Here is a 13970-nt window from a genome sequence, read left to right as displayed (position 1 = left end):
TTGGTGGAAAGGGGAATTACCACCCTATTCCAAGGTTGGCGGGGCGGTAATTCTCCCTTCCCCCATTGCCCTTCCCCATTCCCATTTTTGCCCCATAGGGCATAATGGGAATGGGGAAGGTGGTAATTACGGTACTGCAAATTGCGGTACCGTAATTAGCACCCTGGTCCCTTTGCAGGTTGGTTTTTAACACCTGCTAAAAAGCAGGCGTTAAAGTACCAACCCCCAAAGGGACTGTGTAGTAAGGCGGTAAGGGTTAACGGTCACCGGTACCATTACCGGTGACCGTTAACCCTTACCGCCTTCCGTGTAATGAGGCCCATAGTAAAGTCGGGATGACTTTCTGCGATAAAATATCATTATGTGTTTAATTGAAAATTTACCAAATTTGTACACAAGTAATTTAGCCTGGGATATCAGCCCTTGCAGTTTGCTTTTCAATTCAATTTCATAGATGACGCCCTTACTAGAATTAGTAAATGACACCCCTAGATATTTATACTGAGGAAATATTTTTAATTCACTCCCCTGTAGGGTCCATTTATAACCGATTCGTTTGTGGTTGGTGTTATTATTACAGACCACAATCTGGGTTTTATCGATGTTTATCACCAAATTGTCATGTGCATAACGGGCAAGCTTATGAAGCATATTTTGGAGCCCTACTGGTGTTTGCGATAGCAACACCAGATCATCTGCATACAATAAGTACCTTATTTTTTGCATGCTCATATTAGGAGGATCTCCGATTGCATCTGCTAAACTTGCTCCCAGGTCGAATATAAAGAAGTTAAACAAGAAGGCAGCAAGGGTACAGCCCTGTTTAAGGCCTCTTTGAGTGGAAATCAGAACACAGAGTTTTCCATGTAGTGTTAATCTAACTCGCATAGATGTTTCCTGATGGAACTGCATAAAAAGTGCAAGCACGGATGAAGGACAGTTGTGGGCTTTTACTTTGTTGAATAGCAAGGTGCGATCTATGGAGTTGAAAGCTGATCTGAAGTTTAGAAATGCTAAATAAAGTGATTGCTTCCGAACTACAAAGTGTGATTTAATCAAATTGAGGATAAATATGTTTGGGATGCTACCTAGACCGGAGACAAATCCAGCCTGAAATGGGTCTATGAGATGATATGTTGATGACCATTCATATAATTCTCTTAATAATAGATGGCAGGAGATTGTACCTGACACTTCTAGCAAGGAAATTGGTCTGTAGCTAGAGGGACTCTGGCGGTCGCCTTTTTTATAGACTGGTAGTCTTATAGAAAGCGTCCAAGACTTGGGTAAAGATTGTGTTAAGTTTATAGCTGAAAAAATCTTAAATAAAATAGAGGCCCAGCGTTCTGTATAATTAGACAGACCATCAGGGCCGACAGCTTTTGAATTACTTTTTTTATTGATGTAAAATAAATTAGCATCCTTATCAAATGAAAGTGAGGAGTTTTTGGGAGAATTTAAAGATTAAAAACTTCTAGAGTTCTTAGGGAGTGAAAAAACGCTCACTATAATGAGATATCCACTTGTCCTCAGAAACATTACTTAATTGAGTAGCCATTTGTGGACCATGTGTAGATTGGTTTATGATGGAAAACGATTTAGCCATATTCTTAGAAGCAATTGCGGATAGCATGTTGGCGACATCTCGTTGGTATAGCTGGGCTTTGTGATTTTTCAGCCAATTTGTGTATTTATTTCTTATTTTTTTAATGAGAGCATCTTTGATAACAGAGGGATACGCTAACACAGCCCTGAGATCGATAAAGTGTTTTCCTTGGAGGAAGCGGGGTCTGTGTTTGCCAGGTCTCTGGCACTTGGAAAGCAGAGTCGACCACTGGAACGAAAGAACCGAAGACGAGCTGAAGGAAGAGAACTGCTGCAACTCCTGGACGACCGGTGAAGCCCTGCTGCAGGTCTTTATTGCCTGAACCTCCATTGACAGAGAATCCCTTCAAGGTTAACTTCTTCCCTTGAGTTTGGTGGGAACAACCAAATCGCAAGCCACCTGGACACCATCCCCAACTGGCCGAATTTTCATCAGAGTGTTGTTGAAAACTGGGTAGCCAGGGGGAAGGAAGCCAGCTTGTGGACTTTAAGGCACTCACAACTTAAACCAATGTCTTAATACAGCTTTTGGCCTCTTCCCTGGGCAGTGCAGGAACCTCCCGACGTCCTCCTTGTTGTCCCCATGGCTGAAGCTCAGGAACAGTGAGACCGGAGGATAGTTCAGGGGCAACATGCTCGCCTTGGAAGCAAGACGGCATGGAGCACCACAGGTTCAATCCCCGGGTCCGTGCTTAGAAACCTCTGGGTATTAAGCACGTTATAAATAACCTATCATATCATACCTGCTCGACCTGCCAGGAACAACTGCCTCAGCTGCAGCTCTTCTTCATTAACAAGGTACTCTGCAAACGCGGTCTGGAAATCTTTTTGGCCATTGAGAGAGTGCGTGAAACTTTCCTCAACTTCGATGGCTCGTCCTTCCCTAAACATTCGTCAAACCTTTCGTCTAGCCAAATTCTTCTAAACTCTGTGGCAAAGACTTAACCGTTATCTACCAGAACTGTGCTATCCTATACAAAGACTCTGAACCATTGACTTTGGCCCAGGCCTATTGAGAAGAATTGCTGGTTGTAGTTAACTGAAACCCTTTGCCCTGCCTGTGAATGTATTTGGGCTGTCTATTCTTATAACCTTGTCTTTTTCGTCTTTATTAAGTATCTGAAGTGCCATGTTACTCCCACTTCAGGGGAGCTAAACTTGTTCATTTCCTTTCCGGTTGTATTTTTTGTGGTTTATTAGTGCGTAATATTGAGCTGCTTATGCTAGTGTAATGTTTTCTAACTGACTGAGTAAATAAATGTATATTCTTTTACTAAGAAACCTTGACTAAGTGTTTGTTTGAATCACTGTATTAGTTGGTCCTTTGTGTAACTTGTTCTACTGCTCACTTAAACTCTTGAGATAAGTCTGGCTGCTCAGCCATCGCTACCGCTTTACTGTGTAGTACAGGCTTCTATCAAAGGTGAAACTGTGCTTACACGTGTAGTCTTAATTACATGTAGTGTTCCCAAAGGGTACTGCATGTGATTCTGCCTAACAGAGATCACTAACAAAGTACGAGACAAGAGCAGGTTGTGCTTGGTCTCCAGCGTTAGCAATGCCAGAGTATTTAATAAAATAGTCTTGCAATCTATACAGGTAATCAGGGTACTTCTGTTTGATGAGGGCGGTGAGCGCGTCCACACTAGCGGTATTGGCAGTGATGGCAGGCAGAGTGTCAGGCCATTGGAGTTTGTCCATTATCTTTTTGTATAGAGTGTCTTTGACAATGATATGATATATGTAATTTATAACACACCTGTTCACAAGAGTTTCTAGGCGCGACAAGCCAAGGGAGAGAAGGCAGAGGGAGGACAAGACACACAATCTTACTAGGCCTTGTGTCATGCAGATCGTGCAAGTGCGAGAACGAGAACTGCAACGGGAAGGGAGTGGAGGGGGTACAAGGAAGAGGGGAGGGGAAAACAGGGCAGCAATGCTCTGTGTAATTGCAGCCAGGGCAGTACGGCTCTGTGTAGTGCAAGGAAAACAAGTGACTGTAGGGTTACAGTTTCAGCCCCTAAGTGCGTGGCAGGCCCAGAGTCAGTGCAAGGGTGACTGATGTTAATGTTAATGTTAAAGGATATTTGTACCATGCACTATCACCACCGGAGTGGTCCCCTGGTTCCCTGACGGTTCTGAAAATGGAACGGGGGGTGAGTTAGTGGGAACAAGTGGGAAAAGTGCAAAAGAGCAGTGATGTGCCGTTGGCAGCCGCAGCCTGGTTAACACCGTTGGCTGGGCTTGGGGTACTTTCCGTTCAGTATCCATCGTGTGCTGTTGTGCGAGTCTACCTGTGGTTTGTTTTGTTGTTGCGGTGTAGTGAAGTTTGTGCGGTTTGTTGTGCTATTGAGTTGTGGTTGTGTTTGTTTAGAGTTTGAGAGGTGTATGCAGAGGGTTGGAATTGTTCAGGAGAGCAGTTTGCGTGCCTCTGGCAGCTCTGAAGCCAGACTGATGGTCATGGAGACAACCAACAGATTCAGTTGTGGAGAGTAAGCTGGGAGATAGCCAGCTTGTCACGGAGTTTGGCCAGGAAAGGAGTGATACAGATTGGACAATAGTTTGCCAGACAGGTAGGATTGGTAGGTATCCTGCATGTGCGTCATTTCTGTGCAAAGGTAGGAAAAAGATTTAACAAAGCCAGCAGTTTTGCCTTGCTTTATAGTGAAGATATTTTCTTTATTGCTATTGTGGCAAGGGCAATAATCTGGCCTTGTGTTAGGGAGAATTCTCTCTTTAGGCTGAATTTCCTAACCTAGTGAGTCCCCCAGCAGCTTTGCTGGATTTCTGGGGTTTGTTTTTTTCTCCTGCCAAGAGTGAGACTCTTTCTCCCACTCTTGGACATGATTTATGGTGTTCCTTTGGCTGTAAATGTGTTTTATGGGCTATGGGGTCCTTTACTCCATAGGGTCTCATGTGTTTTTACTATGTGTGTTACACAGCACCCTCCGTGCAGTAACACAAGGGTGTCATAGTGACACCCCACCATAGACTCCATACCCTGGGACTGACTACTGTCTCCCAGGGCATGTAAAGTCACCATTGGCTTTACTAGTCCCAAATTATTAACAGAAACCAGTACAAACCATCATATTGTGGACGTACTGGTCGGGGCAATTTGATTGCCCCGGGGTCTGTTAGTCGAGGGGGCACGTCTGCGTCCCCCCTGATCGAGTTTTGGCTAGTGGCAGTGGAAACTACTTTTTATATTCGACCGCAAATATTTCCCTATTGGATTTTCCCATTGTTCAAGGCTACCAACTTTAATTATTTAATTCTCATAGCCTTGAACATACCGCCGGTTTATTTAATTAATATTAATTTGCCGGTTGGTATTTTTTGCCAAGACTTGATTCTAAAATGGCGTTTGTGTTCTCTTCTGTGACTCCAACCCAAGTCGAGCCCTTTGTTCCACTTTTTGGCAGGCTTCTCCACAGAAGCCTCCAAAAGTGGTGCCACTCTGTCTGGGTACCACAGGGGGTGTGGAGGGGGTTTACCCTGGACTTAGTTACCTTGGTAACTCAAGTCGCACTCTTGTGTGATTGGCCCAAGTGGTGAGCCGGCCGGCTCACCACTTATCATGTTTGATTGACAGCTAGGCTGAGTGAATGGGGGTATGCTGCATAAAAGCAGGGCTTTGGGGACTGGAACTTCAGAAGTCGCCACAGGACCTGAGAATCTGATGAGGGAAAAGCTGAGCCGACCTACCACGACGACACCACCGGTGGAGCCCTGCGGAACTGACTCACCACTTCCCGACGACAGAGAAGATCTCCCGGCTGGAGAGGCTTCTTCCCCTGACTGGTGGGCACAACCAGTTTACTTTCTTCTCTTCGCAAGCCAGACCGGTTTGTGGTCGAATTGCCCGTGCCAAGCACACCGGCAGCCGGATAGCCACTTACCGCTGGACCGCGAATCAACGGACCGCTCCTTTTACCTGAGAAACTCCGCGGCTGGTTTCTTCCCTGGCAGTGCAACGGACTCCTGTCTTCCTCCCCGACGAGATCCTCTCTTCCCCCGGACAAAGCACCGACTTGCATCCGCTGCCAGGAACAACTGCCCCTGCTGGAGTATTCTCACCCCTTTAAGGTACCGTGTCTGCCAGGCCTCCCTTTCTAAAGATTGCTACAAGGTAATAATAACCCCTTAACCTTCTGGACTGGGTTGGCTGCCTTGACCCTCTAACTGGACTTTTGTGCACTGCAACCGTGTGACCTTGGACACATTTCGTTTTGATCCTCTTAAAGCGGATCCGGCCTACTGACTCTGAATTCACGGTGTTACTTTGCCTTCCTCTCTTGTTGTGTTCGTGAAAAACGTGTTGGGATCTGTTTCACTATATTCTCTGCTTTTCTCTCCCTTTTTTAAAACAAATTATTACAAATACAAATAGTATTGCCTTCTACGTTAAGCGCTCACTGCTGTCTGAAAATAAGTGGAGCTTTACTTAAGACTTGTCTAATATTCTTTTAAGGGAGTGTATATCTTTTAGTGACTGTGTTTTTGATTTGCTTACTATTAGTGCCTGTGTGTTTTTCTAGATGTGGTTTTAAATAAATAATTATATCTCTTTTACACCAAGCCCTGGTCAGTGTTTACTTGTTCTATTGTGTTCTCGTGACCTATTGTGAATACTCTGTATACTGCCTAACTCTTCTTGAGGGAAGTCTGACTGCTCAGCCACAGCTACCAAGTGAATCTGTGTGGTACAGACTGCTACCAAGTGGGTTTACTGCCAAACACCTGTAGTCCTAAATCTTTTGCAGTTGTCCCAGAGGGAACTGCACAGGTTTCCGCCTAACACCTTGTCAAAGGGGGTGGCAGCTGAGAGGGACCCGATTGCTACCCTCCCCCCATGTTCCAGCATGTGTCATTGCAGACCCTTAGCTCCAGACTTAACCTCTAAGATCAAATGCTCACCAGTGCTTCTTATTATTTTCAGGGAATACCAGCACGCAAGTGTTAAGATGGATATCTAAACTCTGACCTGATGGGCAGAAGTTTGACAGGCCACCCTCTGTTTAGTGAAACAGGGGAACCTTCTGGACAAACCAGACCAATCTAGGTAGATTGGCAGCTGGTCAGACTAAGTCTCAGGAGGGTCGAGAGTGATCGGAAGCCCACAATGAGCACACACAGCAACGAACCACAAATTACTCTTAGATAAGTGCATATGAAAAATATCTATATATTTATTGTCGGCCGGACCAAATAGACACAAGTAACTTAAGCAAGGAGAAAACAGTTATCACACAAATCCTTAAACTATACAATATATAAATACTTTACTTTTCCTAATGCGATACAGTGGAAAACACAGCCACAACCTGCAAAGAAAGGGGTTGAGTTAGGCAATTCTTCAGAGTGTGTTCCCTAACGTTCTAGTTCAGCCCTAAGAAGAGGGGAGCCTTGTGCTCAACAGTACAAGCCCCGACAACTAGCTAGGACCAAGCGGCTGTGGTGGAGAATGATCGCCTGTGACGGGACAATTGCCTTTTGTCAGCTTGCGAAGGAGGTATGAAGAAAATTCCAGTGCAGCAGGGTCCAGGGCACAGGAGAGAAGAAAGCAATGGATCTATAGTGACCGTCACCACCAGGTAGTGATGCAGGAATTGTGGATGCATGCAGCGTTCTGCACTCTCCCATTTCGGGGCCCAGAGGAGCTAGGCCTGCGAAATCTGGTGGGAGAATGCACAAAACCACAAACAAGCGATTTCCCAAGTCTCTGGTTTGCACTTGAGATGGCAGCGGTGCTGCAGGTTACCCTGAGGTAGGGCTGGACAGTTCACTGGATGGCCCGGGAACACTTCTGAAGGAGCTCGTTTGGTGGTTAAGCAGAGGGCGCCAGGAGTAGTTGTTCCCACTACTCCAAAGGGGCGAAGCACCTTGGCAGTCCTTCTTGATCGAAGAAGAAAGCCGGTGTCTGACGGGACAGCAGAGGGCGAAGGGTACCAAAATCTTCCAAAGCATCGCCAGCAGTTTTACAAGTCTGTTTGTAGGAGGCTTGGATCCTTCTGTAGTTCAGTGAGAACTCAGGTGATAGACCTGGAATGGATGCAGAGCCCCTTCTCTTATCCAAGATTAGCTCTGTGCCAAAATGGAGGACTTGCAATTGAAGATCTGCTCTCTTGCAGGCATCCCAGTCATGGGCCAATCTTGGTTGATTGGGATCAGACAGTCGCAGCCTGCTTCCTGGGTTTTCGCGGGAGGCTGCATGCCCAAATAAGGAAAACCTGTGTTACTCGACCTGGGTAGAGGCAAGGGACAAAATGGCCATGAGACAGAACACAAGATTTGTGGCTCATCCATTTTCGGACCTGGCCATATAGTCTTGAGCCAAATGCAGTAAATGTGGTTTGCCTCAGTAAAAAGAAGTAAAACATTTTGAAAAGTAACTGCTGCCACCAGTTTGTCCCAGGCACACTCGTACAATCACCAAAAAATCCTTTGAGGGTGTCTTAGGGCCATAAAACAAAAAGACACCCCAGCTCACGCTACTGAAGGGTACATTGTGCACAGTTGTAATGGATTTTAGGACACGGAAAACTCCAGCCAGAGACTTCTTCCCCTGACACTGAAGGTGACGCACAATAAAACGTCTTTTTATTTTTATTTGAACCCTGGATTCGTTCTTGAACAGGCACCCAACCCGTCTCACACCCACCTTAACAAACACCCTCTGTCGCAATGGACCATGAACCAGGCCGGTGTGTAACAAAGAAACATTTTTTTATTTTTAAAAATCAGAGCGAAACAAAATTTAGGGCAACAATCGTGTTTTGACAATATAATGCAAAATGTTATGATACAATTAATTCAACTTTCTGACATCATCTACATAAACCTTAAATAGAAATGGAAATAAAATCACTTTTCTTCACAAGCCTAGATGGCCCATAGGTTATACACTCTCCCTGCAACACTTCCCCCAAACACCTTCTAGCTAAATTCTGTGTGGATGGCAAGCAGTGGCAAGTCAGAAAGAAGAGTTTTTTAAATTCAAACCACCACCCCAGAATGGGAGGCCAAAACACAAAATGAAAACCCTCAAAATGAGCAAAATGGCATACTCGGATTTCACTGGTTACTTACGGATAAAGTTAAACTTGCGGTAGGATAAATAGAACAGAAATGCGTCTGGCTGCACTGAAGAGACAAGGGGCCTCATTACGACCCAGGCGGTAAGGGGTTAACGGCAGCGTTAACAGCGCCGACCCTTACCGCCTGAGTACGAGGTCCCTTAGCGCCATGGCGCTTTTAACACCTGCTTTTAGCAGGTGTTAAAATCCATGGCGCTAAGGGACCATGGAGTTAATTACGCCACCGTAATTTACGGTGGCGTAATTAACGCCTTCCCCACTCCCATTATGCCCTATGGGGCAAAAATGGGAATGGGGAAGGGTAAATGGGGATTGGGGACTTACCGCCCCGCCAAGGTCGGAATGGGGCGGTAAGTCCGCCAACCACCATGGCGTAAACGTAGTTTACGCCATGGTGGTAAAGTCACGGCCCAGGCGGTAACTTACCGCCTGGGTCGTAATGAGGCCCATGGAAGCTTACAGGCTACTGAGCAGGGCACTAAAACTACGTGAACACAGGTGAGAAGATTGAATTTGGGGAGGAAAACAGTGCAACAAAAATCACACTTGGCAGTATTTCAAACTCTTATTTCAAACAGGCTTTAAACTGGCAAACAGCTTAGAAAATGGGCTTAGCAGGCAAAATCGGAAATCGGTTTTTGGGGTGGGAAACAAAGACACAGAACAGACAGGATACTGAGGGGAAGGAATGACTCTTTATAGGATGATTGTATGGGTTTTATTATGGGAAATGCAAGTCGGATTTTAAAGAAAAGCAAAATACATGGGCAAAATCGGTTTTGTTAGCACAATGATTAGTTCTACTGACACTATATTTTAAGGCTATAATTAGTAAAAACATTCGACAAAATTGTTACTTTCGAAGTGCAACAATAATGAACGGGAATTTTCAATGAGGAATTAATAATTTATTCTGAATGATACTAGGGATTTACACAGATAACTGAAGGAAATAGAAAAGAAATATGCTAACAGATATAGACTAAACACAGATTCTTCTAGGGAAAGGGTGAACAGAGGATACTGGCAATTCAGAAAATGACTAGGGTTTTTATGGGATTGTAATAGGATTGAACAGGATGAAAGGTAAAAGAATGGGATATGCACTTTTTGGGTACTGGTTGATGTGATACGTGCAAGGTACACTTTAGTTGGGCAATTTGGACAGCCAGCAAGGTCTCTGGACAGCGGGGCCAAGAATCTGGTCATGTGCAGCGGGGTCAAGAGATCTGGTTACTGGGTCAGCTGGGCTCTCCTGGATGGGAACAGCTGGGCAAGGTCTGGTCACTGGATTCTCCTAAAGGGTATCAGTTGCCTTTCCTTCTTTCTCCCTGGATTATTGGGTATGCCTGGGTCTGGATAGGTGGTTCTGCCTGGATCTGGATCTCGAGTCTTGGAATCTTGAAGGGTTAATTTTGAATGATGAATCCCCCTGTGTCTCCCTGTCTACATCTTATATAGCCAGAATGACATCAGATAATTTTACAATATGGGGGGGAAGTACCCTGGACTTACCCCCTGAATGCGATAGGCCAGGCCTATTGGTGTCGCCTCCTCCCTCTGGGCTGATTGGTTCAAAGGAAGTGACCTCACCTTAGGTGTGTGCATTTTATGACTCCCTTGGTCTTGCAAGCCTAATTCTCTCAAAAATGAGTTATGCGACACAACTTCATATTTACAATATTCAGCTGGGAAGGGAGCGCTGTCGCGCAACAAGATGGCCGCCTAAGAGTGGAGCTCCTCTCCGGCGTATTATCCTTTTAAAATTATATCCTCTATCTGCCTTCATCCGCGCTACCAGACCAGTGGATTCAACCATTGCACCTATCCTGCACCCACCGGGAGAAACAACGGGCGAAATCGGACCCGGCGTGTCCAGATACGGACGGGGTGGCAGACAGGTGGCCCCGGGCCGCTCCTCAGCTCCAGAGTAACCAACGCGAGTGCCGTGGCTCTGGGTGGAGCGCGGGCCCTGCAGTGGACGGGTCCGGCTCCGCAGGGGGAACGGACTCCCTGTACCTGGACTGCCTCGAATGCCACCCGATAGGAAACAACATTCGCTCGTTGAGGACGGTGTCCTTCCTGGTAGGAGAAGTGCCTTGCTTGTGACCTGAGCTGCATACTCCCTGCCCCGTCCTCCCACCCCGGTGCTTCAATCACCTGTATTCTCATGCACGTCCCTGGGCGGTCCTGGTCGGGTGGAACCCCTACTGCTGATATCGAACGCCGTCATAAAGAAGGGGGGGAACGAAACGAAAAAGTAAATGTGCCGTCCCAGACGCTAATCCTGTGGCCGGGCTGTGAGCGCGACCGCGCGGTGCGGGTGGTGCGGGCCTGCTGTGGACAGGGCAAACGAGGGAAGCGGAGTGGGACACTGTGAACAACCCTGCTTGGTGACTGCGCGCGGGCCCCTGAAGGGAATCTCCTGTTGAATTAAACGCGATCCACGCCGCAGCGCTCACCCCACGCACTGTGCCCTCCTAGGACCCGGGGCCGACAGTACCCTTGTATCACATCACGGCCTCGAGATTAACTACTACAGCAGGCCCACCCACAGTCCGAGGCGAACCATCCCCCAGTGGCCATCCACAATCCTCACTACAACGGATATTAACAAGTGGACACCCGTGTGATGCCTGGAAAAAACGCGCTCAAAGGCAGGAAGACCGGGCCGATGGATTCTTTCACGAACTCACAAGCAGCCGCAGAGGCCTCGGGCCCATCGACAACATCTGACCTTCCTGCTACGGAAGACTCCAAATTTGACCATCTTTTGACGACGGTCCAGAACGGATTCCTGGCGATAAATGTCAAACTGGATGATATTGTCTCCACGATAGGCTCCCTCAAAGACAGGGTAGATAAAGAAAGTGCTAGAATCACTGATGCCGAAAACAGAATAAGTGCGAACGAAGGCTCGACCAACCAAAACACTCATGACATTGCTGTCTTGAAAAGCGAAATGAATAAACTCCGCGATAAGTGTAATGGCTTGGAGTCGAGGTCGAGAAGGAACAATATACGCATTGTCGGCTTAGCAGAATCCTTTTGCAAAGGCCCGATGGAGACCCAAATCGAAGCCCTACTGAGGACCCTCCTAGGCGCTGACTCCTTTTCTCCAGAATTCTTGGTCGAACGAGCACATCGCACCCTGGCTCCACCGCCCAAACCGGGGCCACCCCCCGCATGATAGTGGCAAAGCTTCTAAATTACAGAGACAGAGACGCAGTTCTGAGGCTGGCAAGGGAAAAGGGCCCTTTGAGACACGGCAACGACAACATACACATATATCCGGACTTCTCTGCGGGAGTCCAAACTCCTATGAATCCATCAAACGACAGCTGCGGGTGAGACAGGTTCCATATGCGCTATTGTTTCCAGCAAAGCTACGGATACAACATGGCGGACGTGCGCACTTCTTTGATTCTCCGGCAGCTGCGTTGGCCTATGTGGAATCCGCTATTCCTCTACCTCCTGGTAGGAACGAACCTGATCAAAATCTCCTTCAGCAGCCGGTATAGTAATCAACATGGCATACTGTCCGACTGCAGCAATGAACCACCTTCTACCTCCAACAAATCGTTCATTCTCGCTTCACCAAAGACAGGCAGAACTGTTCTTTTATTTGTGCTTCCTATTATTCTCCAACATTCAAAGACAGTCGGATGAGACGCGCTTGGCTACGAAAGCGGTGTTGCAGCACTCGCCCCCCTCCACGAGTGAAACCATAGGGTCTTAAATGGGGTTCATCATCAAGTTGGGCCAGATGGTGTGGGTGGGGGTGGGAACCGGGAAGTTGGGTCTGTTTAACCGGCCAGAGGTATGGTCGTTTAAGTCCAAAGCCCCAGTTGGGCATGTTGCGAAACAGTTTACGGTTGTGTTTAATGTTAAAAATGCAGTCACAAGTCATGCACTGATCCCCCCAAATAGTCATCCTGTTCTCCCAAGATTGTCTTTAATTTATCGACATGGCACAGAAACCCCACACTTCCAGCGGGTTGTCACTTAAACTGCTAACTTGGAACATCCAGGGTCTGAACAATAGAGCAAAATCCAGCAAAGTGGGGGCATACATGCTCTGCGAGAGACTAACGAGAAGATTTTGAAACAATGGGGTAACAACAGGTATTATACTGAATACTCGTCGCAGAGCAGGGGTGTCCTCACACTGATACATCCATCGCTGGGATTCATCTCCGAAAAAAGTAAAACCGACCCGTTGGGTAGATATGTGGTGGTGTGGGGCACGGTGGCGGGGGAGAGATTGGTGCTGGTCAACTCCTACGGTCCAAATACGGACGACCCCGAATTTTATGCCCATCTCCTCACCGAAATCGACACAACTGACAAATGGGTGCTGTGGGGTGGAGACTTTAATACTATCCTAGATGTGCTATTGGACAGGTCCTCCAGTCGACAAAGGTCACTCACCAGATCCGCTAACACCATCCATCAGGCCCTACAGAACAGGGCGCTGACTGATGCCTGGAGAGGGGTACACCCCACAGACCGTCAATACACTTTCTATTCGTCAGCCCATGACTCTGAATCCAGGATAGACTACTGGTTCATATCCGTTCTCCTGCTGAGCTCCGTGGTGAGCTGCGAAATTCTCCCCGTACACTTTCTGATCATTCCCCAGTCACGCTTGAGATATCGCTCCAGAATATTAAACATCCGTCCCCGCGCTGGAGAATGCCCCCAAATATCCTGAAGGACCCCAAAGTGGTTGAATCGCTGCAAACTGAGATGGAGGAATTCTTTCAGCTGAACACGGGGTCTGTGGGGGAATGGGCTACGGTGTGAGAAATGTTTAAGGTCTGGGTGAGGGGTAATCTTATGTCAAAAACCACTGGCCTCCTGAAAAGTGTCAAATCCAACCTGGATAAGACCGAAACACACCTGAAAACTCTTGAAAACGACTATAGTGTAACACATGACAAAAGCATATTGGCTGATATCAATGCACACCTTCTTAGATTTAATGAGCTTGCAATCCAAGAACTACAATACATGTCCACTCCGACCAGGGCCCATAGATACGGTGAAGGAAATAGAGCAGGACACCACTTGGCACGTATATTATGAAACGAACACAGTTATGCCCCCATCGCTAGCATCATGACAGACAACGGTGATCCCGTACACACAGAGGAAGAAATCAATGCCGAATTTGCTAAATATTACTCCAACCTATACGCAAATCATGATACACGGAGTCCTGTAGACATTGCAACATACCTGAACGAGATAGACATCCCTACC

The 13970-nt window shown here is 46.9% G+C and overlaps 1 protein-coding gene across 1 annotated transcript in view; it reads left to right on the top strand.

The window, feature by feature from the left end:
* Positions 1-13970, top strand: part of LOC138527535 (uncharacterized) — a 536309-nt gene that overhangs the window by 28561 nt on the left and 493778 nt on the right. The gene's annotated exons all lie outside the window — the stretch shown is intronic.

Source organism: Ambystoma mexicanum, chromosome 14 (assembly GCF_040938575.1).
Source record: "Ambystoma mexicanum isolate Mex_15411 chromosome 14, UKY_AmexF1_1, whole genome shotgun sequence".
Taxonomy (NCBI): domain Eukaryota; kingdom Metazoa; phylum Chordata; class Amphibia; order Caudata; family Ambystomatidae; genus Ambystoma; species Ambystoma mexicanum.
The sequence above is the reverse complement of the archived record's forward strand: the minus strand, read 5'-3'. Positions and strand labels throughout refer to the sequence as shown.